Source organism: Patagioenas fasciata, chromosome 3 (genome assembly GCF_037038585.1).
Source record: "Patagioenas fasciata isolate bPatFas1 chromosome 3, bPatFas1.hap1, whole genome shotgun sequence".
Taxonomy (NCBI): domain Eukaryota; kingdom Metazoa; phylum Chordata; class Aves; order Columbiformes; family Columbidae; genus Patagioenas; species Patagioenas fasciata.
The window spans coordinates 46,449,943-46,466,378 of record NC_092522.1 but is presented as its reverse complement, the minus strand read 5'-3'; positions in this window follow the sequence as shown (position 1 = coordinate 46,466,378).

The window sequence follows — 16,436 nt, the reverse complement described above, 5'->3', positions numbered from 1 at the left end:
CAAACGTACAACACTTTGTACAAACGTACAAAATTGAAGAACACTTTGTAAACAATTCTATTTTAATTCTAGTGAATAATTTACTTTTTACTGCTTTTTTTTTTTTTTTTTTTTCTTCCCCCCTCTCCTGTAAGTCAGGTCAGCAGCCTGGAGGCACATATCCTAATTTGTGAGTATCAGGAGGGAATACAATCCCTAAACCTGTCCCTGCATTATGAGATCTGTCTCAATGCTGCTGTTAGTCCTGGGAAGACTGTAGTGCAGTTTATTTTGGGGTGAGGATGCTGCCACAGGTCAGGCCAGAGCATTTTTCTGCTTTCTTGTTCAACAACACGAACCTCAGTACACCCTTTCAGTTAATTTCTGCTTCTTAAAACACAAGTGATGTCCAGAAACTGAGGAGAACAATGAGAGGCCTTTGAGGGTAGAACTCTTTTATAAGTCTTGCTCTTTAGAAAGCGTAAAGTTTACTTGTAACTGTGACTGGGTTTCCCAAAATGCCCTTTGAAATCCTTGGCTGATTTACCTGAGTGTGCCATGAAAAACTGGATTCAGTATCTTAAAAGAGTTTGAAGAGCTAGAAAGGAAGTAACTTAATTAATTAGTTCAGGAGGATGGTTCCATACAGAAACAGCAGCAAGTGTTCTCAGTCACTGGAGAAATAATTCCTTTGCCCTCAATTATCACAGCCTGGAGCTGCCACAGCAGCTCAGAAACGTGGCGCCCCATGTTGTGCCTTGCTGCCGAGGCACCAGCCTGGCCTGTGTCCAGAGCTCCTGACTGGGCTCACGGGGACTCTCCTCACACCAGGGGCGTTTCTGCTGGCCCTGCCTACAGAAACAGCACAAAATAAGTGGAGGGAGAGTGGGAAGTCTGGCTTTACACTTAGATCTCACCTTGTGTTTTTTTCTACCCCATCTCCCTGTCGAATCAGCTACCTCTTCCTCCTTTTGCTCCAGCTGTCCCGCTTAGCTGCATGTCAGCATCCTCTGGAGGTTCTGCCAAAATGGAACTGGAGAAGGCTTTAAATAAGTCTCTTTTAAAGCCCGAAGCAGTTAGTTGTTCCAGGAAGAGGAATTTTTGCCTGGCAAGCGATGGACAACACCAATAACAAATGGTGCTAATAGCTCTGCCCAAAGGATTCTTATACTGTTAGCAGCTAAGGTGAGGTGTTCAGCAACTCCCTATGTGTTAACTGCAGCTTTAGGTGTGTTACCAAATTGTGTATTAATTGTATCCTTCGTGAGTGTATTGGTTTAAGCCCACAATTAATAATAAGCTAAAAATAATAAAACTATATAAAACTAATATCATTTTCAATTTATGTATTTTAATTGTATGAATTGTTAAGATTAAATACAGAATTTACTGCACCTTGATGTTATAGCAAGTGCTTTAAAAATTCTTTAGGTAGTTAAAGACTTAACTATTTAACGATGAAAAATTTATTTTGAGTGCATACTCTGGTTACAAAACATTAATCATTGGATTTAAAAGGCTTTACCACTGCTGTCCAGAAATAGCTGATAAAATGATTTAGTTGGGAGACTGAAAAGTTTGCTGTACTACTTGGAGAAATTTCTAAGCGCGTAGGATTACCTACATGGAACAAAAGAAGCTGGAGCAGCGTGGGATTCACAGAAGGTAACTTAATTTCAGAAGAACAGGCAGCTCTTCAGAGATGAGCTCAAGTTTAAGCTGGAGTTATGGCAAACATATGGCTCTTAAAAAACAGGTATTCTCAATATTAGTCTTGCAGTAAATGAAATTAAACGCTGTAGCTTCTACCTTATGTATATATTTGGAGTATAAGAAGTGCAATTTGAGAACAATGTTTAAGGAGCCTTCATTAATGCATCCTTAGGATTAATGAGTTTTATTTGCATGTTTATGAGTGATAGAAGGAGGAGGAAATAATAATTAGGTTGTGAACTTGTTCTAGTGTTAGGTAACAAGCTGTTGAAAAAAGGGGAGAAAAAATCCCACCTCTTGGGAGTTGTTGGATTCATTACTTAAGAGTTTCCAGACTCTAGCAGAATATTGTGATACATGACAATAAACCATTGTTTTTTCAAGGACTTTGAGAGATGTTAAAACTGCATTGGGTCTGTATCTGCACATAGACATTAGTGCAATTTTGACCTTAGAAGTACTTCAGCCTAGGGGACAAAATAGCAGTAAGTGTGAAAATGTAATGGATTTTTTTCCCCTCACTCAAGCTGTTTAAAAGATATTTTTTTTCTGTATGTGGGAGTGCAACTTCCATTAGATTTTTTGTTCTTTCGTATACTCAGTCTGTACTCTTTTCCCTTCTTCCTTCTCTGCAATACAGATGAGGAGATTTACTAACTCAGAGTTTGCTAAGGGTCTGTGAGTGCTGCATGTTGTTTGTTTGTTTTTAATTAAAAATACACATTACTTTGCTTTTTTGTTGCATTTCAGCAAGGTTCTTGCCAAATGTCCTCTTCCGAGGAAGTGGGCAACTTTATTCCTTTTTATCACGCCATCAACTGGAAATCTAGGTTGAGGTTCAGAAGTGGAGTACAGATTACGAGGCCTAAAAAGGTGCCGGTCCTCTGTGGTTGGTGGACTCTCTGCACACTTCTGTTCCTGTTACAACCTTGTGAGAACAAATATGTACAAATCTTTCTGTAGATGAGGGCAGGAGTGCTATGGAAAGTAAGACAGAGGAAAAGCTGCACTGTCTGGCCCAAAGCCTTATCAAGCAAACTGTTCTTCAGTGGTGCGTTGGTACCACTTGGGCTCCAGCTGCTGTTGCTGCTCAGGATGCATTTCCAGCCGCTGTCTCAATCTCGTCTGTACTCAGCTGCTTTTATTTCAGGAACCACAACTCACGCTTTGCTAAATGCTGTCTAAGGTCCTCTTGGCTTAATCAGGCTTTTATAAAAAATACCTTTGCAGTAACTATCTCCTGTTATATTTTTGGCTTTCATAAACCTTTCTATAAGGAAATAGATGGCTTTCTTCAGAATACTGCTACATAGCAAAGAAATACATTCTTTCTTTAAAGCCCATAAGATCAGATTTTGTTATAGACACCTGGTCTAACAAGTTTGGTCGTGTGGTCAAGGGTCTGCAGATGAATCTCATTAGTCAAGAAGCTGGCTACTTACAAAAATATGACCATGTTTGTGTGCTTTATTTAGGAAATAAAGGTAAGCACTTTTTTTTTTTTACTTTTACTCTTTTCCAAATATTGTTTCTCACATCTCAGGGCAGCTTGAAGGAATAGAAGTTTTGGCTGAATTGTTATAAGACCATCTATATACGTATGGTGAGAAGCACTAAAGCAAGAGATTCAAAACTTTATATGATGTAAAAGTGTACAAGGTACTTATTGAATATCTTGTTGTCTCTTCAGACAAACATTAGGGGAAGATGCTGTAAGACAGGAGTGGGCAGTCAGCTAAGGCTTAGTGCAGGTTTTAGACTTCACTGGATTGGCAGCATTTTGTGTCATTTGGGGCGTTATACCCCATACTCTGCCTCCTCCTTTTGTCAGTTTCTCCCACAGCTGCTGCATCCAAATCCCTGCTTATTCCACAGGAGTGTTCAACATGGATTTCATTGAACATTTTTGTGTGGATTATTTTTCCAAAAGAGTTTAAATGGTCACACTGTAGATGAACATTTCAAGGTCTTGAAGTGTAATATACTTGTTTTACCTCAAAAAATCTCCAGGTGCTGATGCATTTTTTACCACTCAGTGAACTGACCCACACAGCCTGCATTTCCTCACAGCTCCAGGTATGCTGGAGGAGGGAGGGTAGAGTGAAAGGAGTTTTTATGGTCCTCTTTTATTTTCACTTCTTGATGAGCACATCTGCCTACCGTCACATTCATCGCTGGGGAGCTGAAGTGAGCTGGAACACCTCTCAGCAGCTGATCCATCTGCTGTGGAAAAATTACTACTTACCCAAAACACAACTTTGATCAGTCCTAATGCAATAATCTGGAAAGAAAATTCAGTGTTCAAGTCCTGTCCAAGCCACTTGAGGACTAACAGGATGTGCTGTTAAACCTCCTTCAGTGGCTCAGTTTTATTGAAGTAGATGGCTGGGACTATAAAAGTAATTTTTACTCTCATTCTGAAACACTTAACTGCCAGAAAGTGATACCCTGTCAAGTCAGAAACGGTTGAAGTTTCTAGCCGTGGGTCCAGTGTGATCAATTGTAACCGTCCATCTCGGGGGCGTCTGAGGGAAGGTTGCTGAGCAGAACCTGCAGGAGGGCTATTGATTCTGCAGTCTGAAGGTGTAAAAGTGCCTTGATTCAGAAGACAAGGATTTGCAAATGCTCCAGAAACATTTTCACGATTTGAAGCCACTTGTGATTTTAAAATAAATACTGTTTAATGAGATTTTGAGCTTTGTAGTCCTTGACATTCATGTGAATATACATTCTGCTAACTATCTGCTGTTGGAGTTTCATTTGGCAGATTTTAAGAACAAGCTGTCTTTTAGTTAAATTTCCTCCTTAAATATGTGTTTCTTATTATGTAATTCTACAAATATCAGCAAAATCACAGTACTGTCACAGCTTCTGTGCTTCTTGTACAGAGAAAGTGCTGAGCAATGGCAGGGCAGCTGCTGCAGTGTGGCTACTGCTAATCAATCTGAATTCATCTGAGAATTGTGTTATGGTTTCTCTCCAGAAATGCCAGCACGAAGTATATGAAAATCTCTCACTTTTGTAGCAAAGACCTCAAATGAGGTCTGTGATGATGTGAAATTCTTGGTGTTATGTAAAACATCTGATTATGTGATCTCTTAATCTGTCAGTAAAGTATGCTTTGATTATAAGTAAACTTATAGGGTTTTTTTCATTTTCTCATGGTACTTTTAATGGCTGTATACTTACCTCTTGGAACTGGCAGGTTCATTCATCAATTTTTGGTGCTGCTGCTTCTGTTCTTACCACTGGAGCTTTACCCAGCTTCCAGACTGTTTACAGTTCTCTTCTACCTGTGCTTATTTGCCACGTAGCCTGGAAGTCAGACCTACTATTTTGATATCTTCCGCTGGAAATGCCACCAGTTGTGAAGAGGCCGTGCTTTACAGTCAGCTTCATTGTTAGTGGGAATATTTCTAAGCCATCTGCCCACAGTCTGTCTTGGCCTTGATTGGCAGCTGCTTTTCTTCACCAACTGTGAAGGTGTAGGATAGTAAAATGAATTCCTGTCTCTGGGCTATGGGTTGGTCTCACAATTTGTATTTGTAGATTTGGGAATCTACAAATAATAAGAAACAACAATGCTTCCCCCCCTCTCCTCACCCTCAGCAGCGACTATAAGGCAGCTGTGGCACTGGACACTTCACCTCTGCAGCCTCTGGAGCAGTGGTGTGAGGAGCAGCAGTGCCCATGGGGCTTGGGCTGCAGCAGCTGGAGAAGTGAGGCCCTGCATGGAGCTGGTGTCCTCCCTGCCCCTGGCTGAGGAGTTGAGGATGCTGGAAAATGGAGACCAAGTAAGTGTCAGAAGGGTGGAAGAACTGGTCTCTATTCTGCTGGGTTGCAGGGGTCTCTTTTTGCAAAAGGAGTCCTAATATTCCAAAGTTTATAACAGTGTATTTGCTGATTTCTAAAAATGCATGGACTGCTGTTCTGTCCCTTGCCCAGGTAAGAATTACTTTATTTACTACAAAGCTGATAATGATTGGATTGGAGGAAATCAAACATGAGACTGCTGCTGAATTTAAATGTAGCTTTTTGCATTAGTAAGTCTGAAAAGCCAAACCACTTAGCTTAAGAAGAAACACAATCACAAAAGTTTTGCCTGCAGAAGCAACACAGTGTGGAGAGACACCACTGTTCAAAGAACTGAGCAACTGGCAGCTGGATAACTGTGCAACACAGCACTTGAAATGTGTCTTCCCAGCCTGCAATTTGTGTTCCAATTTGAGCCCCACAAAGCGCCTTTTAAAACCAATTAATATGACTCATTAATTAAATACTCATGGATAATGTAGTCTCTGTAATCTTTTGATCCTTTAATCAAAACTTGAACATTGTCTGAACTCCAATTTGTAATATAAACCCGATCCATCTTAGAATGCAGTTGTCCTGGTTTTAAAATATATTCTGTTGGTAGGGAGTAACCACACTGCCTTCTCACAGTAAGAAGAAACACTGCCTAACACTCTGTATGTTGTGTTTTATTAGCCAGAGAAATTCCCACTGATCCCTAAATTTGGAAGCTGCTACACACTTTTTTAAAATACTAGAATGCACAAGCAGTGGATGTTACATTACTAGGTACAAAGCATAGGCAAGCATGTTATATTTCCAAAGGCATGATCATTTTAAGAAGTAACTTCTTGATGGAAAAAAATATATATAAGCATAAAATATTTCTTGCTTTCAGAAAGATAACGGGATGGTATTTATGTGAGCAGATGAGGTGAGCACCATGTATGCACAGACTGAATTTTTTTGCATTAACATGTGTCTAGCAGGTGTGCTGTTCTACAGGCACAGCCTTATGCTCCATAAAGGAGGCCTAGAGGAGCACAGTGTATTTAATCACCGGTGCTTGTGTAAATCAGCATGAATATTCTTTAGAAACAGGGAAAATTCTATATTCAGCTTGGAAGTTTACTGCTTTCATATGCTGTGCTTTTAGAGTAGAGCTAGGTACAGTTTGTGAGTCTTCACATGCTTTGTGGGGGACTGTATTCTCTCTTGCTTCTGAAGCAGGGACTTTTGGCCTCTCCTGTAACAGAAATGTTAATTAGGATTATTTATTTTTCTATTGGAGTGTGGACTTTGTCTTACCACATTTGATTATGTACAGGATCCAAGTACCACATAAGGAATGGATAATTAACAAGAGATGTTGATCATATGGGAAGAAAAACATAACTTTGTCGACACTTTAATTATCAAGGTGCTTACTGAGGAATTCTTGCCATCCATCAACCAAGAAGATTTGGTTTCCACTGACAGCAACTCTTTGTTTTCTTCATCATCCTTGATGTTGCAATAAGTACTGCAAATTTATAGGATGCACTACATTGTCAGACACACATTGGAGAAACTGCCTCACATCAGCATCAGAGGGTAAGCAGACAAATAAATGCACATACCGTGCATGCGGAAGTTGGATAAACAGTTTGAATAGTTTTCTAGCTGACTAGAAATAAAGGCTTTGAGTTATCCATGGAGAAACTCTGGTAAGAGGTATCTTTTTAACACGCTTCCACAGATATCCTCTGAACGGTGCTATCTGTACCTCTTTACCTTTAGATTATTTTATTATTTATTTCCGAAAAGTGCAATTTGAGTTCCTTACTTTCCAAACCTTCTCTTTTTGAGGTTGCATATTTTAATTTCCATGTGTGTCATTATCGTAATAGCTTAGTAGGTTCTTTGCATACAGTTTAACATTGCTTATATTTTCTGTTTCTTAAAATTGGGCATATACATGTCTACTGCAACACCATGGTTTATAAAGGAATTATGTGAAATATTGCCCTGTGGTTTTATCGTTCAGTAATGAAGACAAACTCCTAGGAGTTTCCAGATGAATTAATTTACTTCTAATACCTGACATGGTACTGAGTTGACTCAGATCATGTTCAGATTTATATTCTTGCTTGACTACTTTTAACCCCATTTTTCTGATTTTTTTTTCTCATTTTCACTGCATCATGGAAATCCCATGGGGACGTTGTTGGTGAGGTCTGTCCACTGGAAGCATAACCCATGAGGCTTCTCTTCATTGTTGCCTCCAGAATTTTGCCTTTATTGTTTCCCGCTTGAAATGTGATGTGTTTAGAGCAGAATCAGTGATGACATTAAGGAGAGAGATGCTCTTGCATGAGGTAATGCAAGGCTTGCCAAATGTCTGTTTAGACTGCAGTACCACACAGCGGGCTGTGCGAAGTGGAAGCCTGCCAGTGACCTGCTGGTGCTGTTCATGCCATGGTTGCCTGGCCCTGTCCCCAGCTCGTCCCTGCTGGCACCAGCACTCGGGGAACTGGTGCACTGCAGAACTGACCCCCTCCCCACCCTGCCTGGGAGCCTGGAGAGGAGAAGGCTGAGAGGGGATCTCATCAATGTCTATAAATATCTCAAGGGTGGGTGTCAAGAGGACAGGACCAGACACCTTTCAGCGGTGCTCAGTGACAGGATGAGAGGCAATGGGCCCAAACTAAAGCACAAGAGGTTCCATCTGAATATGAGGAAAAAGTTCTTTATTTGAGTGTGCAAGAGCACTGAATAGGCTGCCCAGAGAGGCTGTGGAGTTTCCTTCTCTGGAGACATCCAAAACCCTCCTGGACACATTCCTGTGCGATCTGCTCTGGGTGAACCTGCTTTAGCAGGTGGGTTGGACCAGATGATCTCCAGAGATCTCTTCTAACCCCAGCCATTCTGTGATTCTGTGAAAAGTAGCCCCATCTTGTTTTACTGTCCAGCCACTTACTGTGAAGTAACAATGTCCAAGAGACATGCAGAGAGAAAGGCGGGCGAGGTGTGAGGACTACTTTTGTTTGGTAGGACTGTGTGTCAGCTTAAAGACATGTTAAAGCATAGCCCAAGTCGCTTGCTAAATGGCAGCCGTGACTCCCCAGGAGTTAAAGTCATGAACATGGGAGACATGGCAAAAGAAGCAGGTGTCTTCTGACCTGGGTGGTACAGTGCTCCTGACAGGACACCTGACTTACCCTGCAAGTGTTTGTATTCCTGGTTTGCTGGTGATGTTTAAACTACTCAGAAATGCCTGCTTGAGAGGTGTGGCAATGAGATCTGGCTGACAATGTATTGAGATGTACGCTTTTCTTTGACTAAAAGGGTAATTGACTTAAACTGATTCTTATTGCTTGAGTTTGTTTATTCAGTATTGAACCACTGACATCTGAGGACTGTTTCGAATTATGGCATTGCAGTCAATTAAAAAGCACAGTAAAAATGCCTGTGGGAGAAATAAAGTATAACTGCAAGAAGTACTGTGTAAACAAATATTTTAGGCTCTGAAAGCATTGTCGCATTCCACTTATTCTAAGCACTGAAAATTAAAGAACCGCTAAACTATTTGAAGGAGTAAACACAGAAAGAAAATCCTTAGCAGTTTTGCAAAATCTTTTCTTATGGGAGGAAAGACTTCTTTTTAAGATCTAAAATGAAGTCCTGCCCAAATGTGCTCATGGAAGAAGGCATGAGCACAGTGATTTTCACAAGAGCAGAAGTGTTAACAGCAGCCATATTTCGCTGAGGACAGCTACAGCCTTTCTGAATTGGGCATGCTACTACTTAGCCCTTGTCTTAAATAGCTGCATCATGTTTTTGCGAGCAATCGAATGCCTGCCACCCTGCTCGGTTGTGGAGGGGCTCTGCTTTACACAACAGGATAGTAAAATTACTCTGCAGTGTACAGAGAAGCTGTGCTAAAACCAGTGCTGCTTTCCTGGTGCAACTGTGGCTGCACTTGGGCTTGTGTCCCATGGCTGTGTCAAGGAGGAACTCACCTCCTCCTGCCCATCCTGCAGAACCAGGCCTGCAGGAGCCTGTAGATCAAACAAGAAATGAAAGACATACCTTTATTTTTGACAGTTGGGTCAACTACCTGATGAACAAATCACCAAGTACTAAAATATAAGGACTTTCTAACATACAACTAATTTACTGAAAGATATTAATCTTTTAATCTGCAATGACTGTGCAAGAATCACATAGTGAAATCTCCGTTGTGCTATAGAGAAATCAGATAATATAGTCAAAATCTGAAACTTGTAACTGGAATTGTACATTGCAGTGGTTCTGTCAACACCTTGCCTAATGTTAGGCAAGAATTTGTTCCCCTTTTTGCTTATTTAGTCTTAATAGTACTTATCTTTGATCATGTTAAAGGACTACTACCCCCAAAATATATCTCTGCTGCCTTGGCATAAGTGAACCAAAAGCTCCCTATTGTGGAGACCAATCTCATGAGTTTAAGATGCAGAATAAATTGCTAGAACCAGTGAGGAAAAAAAAAAAAAAGTTGAAATAACTAAACCTCATGCAAGTCCAGGTCACTCGCATCTGAATTGGTTCATGCCTGAATGTTACTCTATTAGGGTCCTATCAGTGTATGCCAGAAAGAGTCCATCAATGCTACCTACCGTGGAGGAAGGGCGGAAATTCTTGGAGGGAGGAGACAGAGTTAAAAGGCCAGGAAGGGCCAGCTCCCGTTCGAATTTGCACCTCGACATTGAAGGAAATGTGAGGTGCTGCAAGGGGCCTCCTTCCCCCAGCCAGCACTTGCTGCCCTTCCTGATCCTCTTGAGGGCTAGAACAATGGTTCTCTGTGGATTTGTGTCCTTACTTCCTGGTCCCTCCTCCTCCTCACAGAGGGCTGCTTGTGTGACACGGAGGAGGTGAGACTGACAGAGAGGGGGTACCCAGACTCATCGCCATGCCCTGCACCCCATCACCCTCCTCTCCCCAGGCCTCATGGGGCTGGCTGGAGCACGTGGTATCTCCCGTTCAGCAGTTTCCTTGCCACAGAAACACACCAAAGGAGGACTGTGGGGCTGAAGTTGGAATACAGCCTAAAGTGAAGCTCTAGAGTTGCTCCTGGAATACAGCCCTGCACAACAGATCCCTGGAGCCTCCTACACCCCTTGTAAAACATCAGTCCTTGGCCCTGAACTCTACTGTCGCCTTTCCTGTATTTTCACCGTGTTCATACCACTGTTGGGTCTGAGCTCTTTCTTCCCCTGGTGTGTCATCATGGGCTGTTGGCAGAGCTGGGAGCTCGGGCAGCTCTCCTGCGAGAAGAGTGGCCTCACAGCACGGCAGCATTTCCCCAGATGTACGGTATTCTTCTGGAGCTGTGTGCACTGGCAAAAATGGGTAAGTGCAGGTACCTTCCTTTGCTGCTTCCAGACCCTACTGCAGCACCTGGACACTGACTTAGCATGAGACAGCAGGATCCTTTTTTTGGCCTCCCAGCTGGCCGTGTAAGGCAGCAGCCATAGAACACTTTCTAGCGGATCCATGTCATTCGCACAGGTTTCAACTGAACGCAAAATGCTGCTGCTCTGTGGAGCGAGCCCGCCTGGGAGCCTGCACTCTGCTACTTGCCCCAAATGGCAAAAAGGCTGTTTTGGTTGTGTGTGTGTAAGTGCGTGCCATTCTACGCACAAGAGTGGTCATGTTGCATAAGTTCGGGTGCCTAATTTAGGAATGTAGCTGGGTTAGGTTCCCTGTATGGTTGTGGAAATAAAAATCCTTCCTCGCAGAGAGATTCAGAGCAGCAGCTGAACTGTTCTTCCACTCAGCATAATAAAAATGACACACTAAAAGTTCTAAGCAAATAATCATTATAAAAGCTCTACACAACATTAGCTGGTCTGGTAAACGCCTGCGTTTGCTCTCTTGTACACACAGATGTAAGGTCTGTGTTCCTTTACAGCTTCTTCTGTCTGTTTTGAATCTTCTAGCAGACTGTGGCATATGGAATGGAAAATTAAAACTTTTGATTAATGTGTTGCTGCTTTGCCACTTTTGGCCACAGTAGAGTACTTCAGAATGTGAGATGACAACAAATATTTAGTCGTACAAGTAACCAAGATGGTTGTATCTGGGAGCAGAGGGAGCGGATAATTCATCATTCTAATAGTTTCTGTGTGCTGGAAGAGACTGTGGTTTTGTAGCAGACAAGTAAATAGAGAAGCACTCCCAGTCCCCCAAGCTGCAAAGACCAGATAAAAACTGAGCTGCTGCAGAAAAAGTTTACACAAGTATTGCCAGTGTGATGGACACAACTAGGAGTTGGTAAAACAGCAAGAGCAGTAAGCAAACCTGTGTGCAAGAAACATTTTGATAATACACACCCCCCCTTTCACTAAACTGTGCGGGTGGCCAGTTTTCCAATATTTTCTTTTTCGAAAGTTTTAGCAGATGTTCTAGTTTTGAAAATCTGTGCAGTATCTATGTTAGCTTGGGACTTGCACAAAAATCTCAAAAGGCGCTGCAGTCTTGATGATGAACTTCAGAAAAAAAGCAGAGCAAGGCTTTCATGGTTTTTAAGCTCAGAAAAGTCTATTAAAATCATCACCTACTCTAATCTCTTCTACAGGCTGTAGAACCTTATCAGTTAATTCTGCATAATACCTTTACTTCCTATTTAAATTACAACAGCTTTCGTAGAAAGCCATGTAGACTGCTGGATTAAAATCTCTGTCTTTGGTTGGTGCTTGATTTTTTTTCAGAAACACGGAGAGCTATAGATAGTATGATTCCACTTACATGCTTGCAGACAATGACACAGCTGAAAAGCTCCAGCTAAACTTATTCCCTCCCTGAATCCTGCAATTCTGTTCTGCAATTTATTCTTTGTGAGTTGTGCTCTGATAGCATGGCAGAAACAGAGAAAAACACCAGGGGATTTCTTGCTAGCTTTCTCAGTCTTCAGAATATGTCGAGATCGCTCTGAGGCCTCTGAATAATAGTAATAAAGATACAAGAAGAGAAAAAAACAGTTATAAGGAGACTTCAATTAAATAAGATTACTGAGAGGGAAAACTTAACATGCTTATTTTAACTTTTAAGAACTAAAGTAATCAGATTTTTCTTTAAGAATTTAGATTTGCAGGGGCTTTCCACTACAAAGCTATTCATCAGTAGTTGAAAAGGCCAAAAGTGCAGTGTAAAATCAGAGCAAATCTAAAGTTCTGTCTTGGTGAATACATTGCTGTAATTGTGTTGTCTTTAGCAAATTTTGAATGCAGGGCATCTTTAGTGTTCAAGCCTATTTCTAGGGTACTATGTATTTAAACTGGCTAGCAAAAAATCAAACACAGTTATTGCTTTGGCGAGTTATTCACAAAAACCCAAACTTATAAATCACTAGTTTGCTTCTACCTGTACTGTCAAGACAAAGTTGTAATATTCTGTCTGCAGCTTTTTTATCCTAAAAATTATTATTCATCTGTTTTATTTACTTATATATAGTACAGTAGATCTTCTAGTTTCCTATGATGTTTCTGATTTAATGTTTGTTTGGTTTTGGTTGGGTTTTTTGGTGTGTGTGTGTGGAGGGGGTTGCTTGTTTGTTTGTTGTGGGTTTTTTTGTTTTGTTTTTGTTTGGGTTTGTTTTTGTTTAATACAGAAAATGAGACACTAAGTGCTGAATATTCTGCCTGGGAACCTTGGCATCCCTCTTCTCGCACACACATTCAGGAAGCTTGCGGAGCGCGATTTTGCAATTGAACAAAGTTCACTTTCTGTGGTGTTCAAGCAGTTTAGGAAAATTACTCTGAAGGTTGACTAGAGGGGATATAATATCAAGGCTGGATATGTAGCCAGCCACCTTCTCCATTTTAGAGAAACATCATTGTTGATTCAGTACGCGATGTTACTATTCCTAATCAAAATTATATCTAGTATGATTTTGAAACCAATCACCAAAAATAACTGTTCAACTTACTATCAGTAAAGTACAATAATGGATTTTTCAGCATGTAGTAATACATATGTGTACAGCTGACCATTCAGAAACAAAATTAAAGATGGTAAAAGCTAGAAACCAACAGGCTTTGCAGATAGAATTTAAACTGGGATAATATGAATAAGTACTTACATTGAGTGGGAGAACAAAGCAATCTGAAATAGTAATTGGTATAAAAATACTAAAGATACCTAAGCAAAAATTTTATACAGGTGTTTGAAATTTCAGAGTGATATCCCTAGAAGATATATTTTGAAAGTGGAAAGGTACACTTTGAAAGTCCTATTACCTAGATAGAATTGCTGAGATATTATGCAGCTATTAAAAAGTCCAAGAAGGAAAGAAACGAGACAGTCAAACATCTTAATCACAACAGCCATTTAAATAGGCTCAGACTTAAATTCCCTTTAGGCTGTTAATTGCATATCCACCTCATACCCAGTTCTGAAATTAAGCCTTTGTGTTCTTGATAAACTGGTTATTTAAATAGTGAATAAAATTACTGAAGGAACTAGGGCTGATTGGCATCCAAAAGTTTCTTTTAACTGGATTAAATTTTCTTCCACTAAAGTGAAAGAAAAAAGTGCATCTCCAATAAATTAAAACTTCAATATTTTCAGTATTCATCCTTTCTCAGGCTAGAAATAAAAGACCAGCAAATGTTGTCATTCACCCAGTTTCGGGGAGTTCTTACAGAGAAATGATCTTTCTATCTGCTGCAGCTTGTTCTCAGGGTGCTGCTGTGCCCTGGGCAGCTGCCGAGCTCCCTGCAAGCCCCTGGGCGGGCACAGCCAGCACTGTGAGAGGTGATGGAGAATTAAGGCTGTTTTCTTACATAGCTTAAATTTTATCAAAAATTCAAGTGTTTGCACAGGCATCACTGTTATACAGGATGTACCTGTCTGGTTCCAGCATCTTCAAACAGATTGCCAGAAGTCTAAATAGCATTAGTGTATTTATTGTGATTCCTTTAAATGTGTCTTTCTGTTGCTATAGGATTGATATGAAAAAAACATATTTTCTTGTAACATAAGTTAGCAAATTGCATGAGAAGAAGAAGAATGCTACTTGAGACAAACACAGAAGCAGTAATGGACAAGGGCATAACTTAGTGTATCAGTTTACAAGTCTGAATTTCTTAAAAAGTTTAAGAAACCTGTCATCTGTCATCTTCTCTATGATGAATTCTGTTTTCTGATAATTACCCAGGGACAGTATTTTTATACTCGAAGATGTTTACTGAATTTCTTTCCTCTTGAAAGTTTTAGTTTGAAAACATAACTACAGCATGAGAGATTAATGGCTTCAGTATCTATATTGTTTAGAAAAATAGGCTCAGGTTACACTTGTCCATATCACTGTCTGTCCTTAACTCAGCACTGTTTCAAGATAGTGTTGAAACTTCTGGACTAAAAATACCCACCATAGCTGACAACTAAATGGAATCAAACCTGTAAGATTTTTTTGTATAACGCTGAAATGGAAAGAAAAGCCAATAGACCAAGAAGGAAACTTTCCATCAGTTAGCATAGCAGATATTTAGATTTCAGCTCTTGAGTTTTATGTTTACTGTCAGCCCTAAATACATGCATGAGTGCCTGGAGAAGATTACCAGCCAGGCGGCACACAAATATACAAGCTTTCTGGTCACCTAAAGGAGATTTTACAGCTCTTTACCTAGCCAGAGCTCTTTCTGGGGGAGGGCCAGAGCACAGCTCAGAGCTACATTTCAGCTCTGGTTTTTGGATCTGTGGCTGCGCTATGTAAGCTCAAATGTTTTAAAATTCATATTAAAGTGGGAAATTCATGGGTGTAGGAAAGAAACAGAATGTATTTGACTGAGCAGAAGCCAGCATGTACAGCGTAACGGTCTTTATTTTGAGACAAAAAAGTAGTAACCATCTGTACAATGAAACTCATTCTGCAAGCACAACGCGTGTTCAGATCTAAAACTCTCTGATTTCCTTGTCCTTTAATACTATTGAACCTTCTGTTTTGCACTTTCATTTCTCCTCCTGTTTGGTGTGTCTCTAGCCCTGCTGTTCCTCGCTGTTTTGGAATGTGGTGTAGGACTTGGTGGTCAAACAAGGCACAGTATCATGTTTCCCATTATCAAATACCTTTTGCTTCAAGGCCTGCTTAGGCATCAAGATCTGCTCTTGCTTCTTATGATGCAAACTCTAAGACCATGAGAGTTTGTTGGGGCAAGGACTTTCCTCCTGGCTTGGTTGTTAAGCATTACAATAATTTCCTCACCTACATAAACTGTTTTCAAATTTGATCTTTGATCAAATACAGCTACTGCTTATGTAACTCATGCAACTGTTTTGTTCTTTGCAGTGGTTTTCCCCAGGGTATCACCTTAAGAGGTTAGTGTTCAATTCACGTGCTTTGGTCTTCTGGGCTCACATCTGATCTCCTGAAACAAATTTTCCAGGAGGCAGGGGTTGATATAAAAGCAACAATTTCTCCTTGCAAGTGCATGGCAAACTCACTCCCTTACATGAGTGCTTGTATTCAAAAAATGTCAAACCCATTCAGAGAGTTGCACGTGCTATTCATCCTACAGAGAGAGGAAACATTCAAGGCCAGGCTGGATGGGGCTCTGAGCAACCTGATCTAGTTGAAGATGTCCCTGCTCATTGTAGGGAGTTGGACAAGATGACCTTTGAAGGTCCCTTCTAGCCCAAACTATTCTATGAATCTATATACTTTAGAAACACTAAGTTGAATAGCTAATCATTACTCATAACGAAAACTGTGGTGCAAACCCATGGAACACAAACCTCTTTTTTGTGTGGTTTTCTTAAATGTTATTGTTAGTCTTTCTGCAAAACAGTGTAACAGAAATTGTGATGTTCTTTCTGTGCTCTAAGGAAAATCAAAGATAGAATAAACACCAAATTCGGGTAAGTAGACAATTCATTGACCAAGATGAGCAGTTTGCTCTAGATGAAATAGTAATCATAGTGGAAGATGTTGC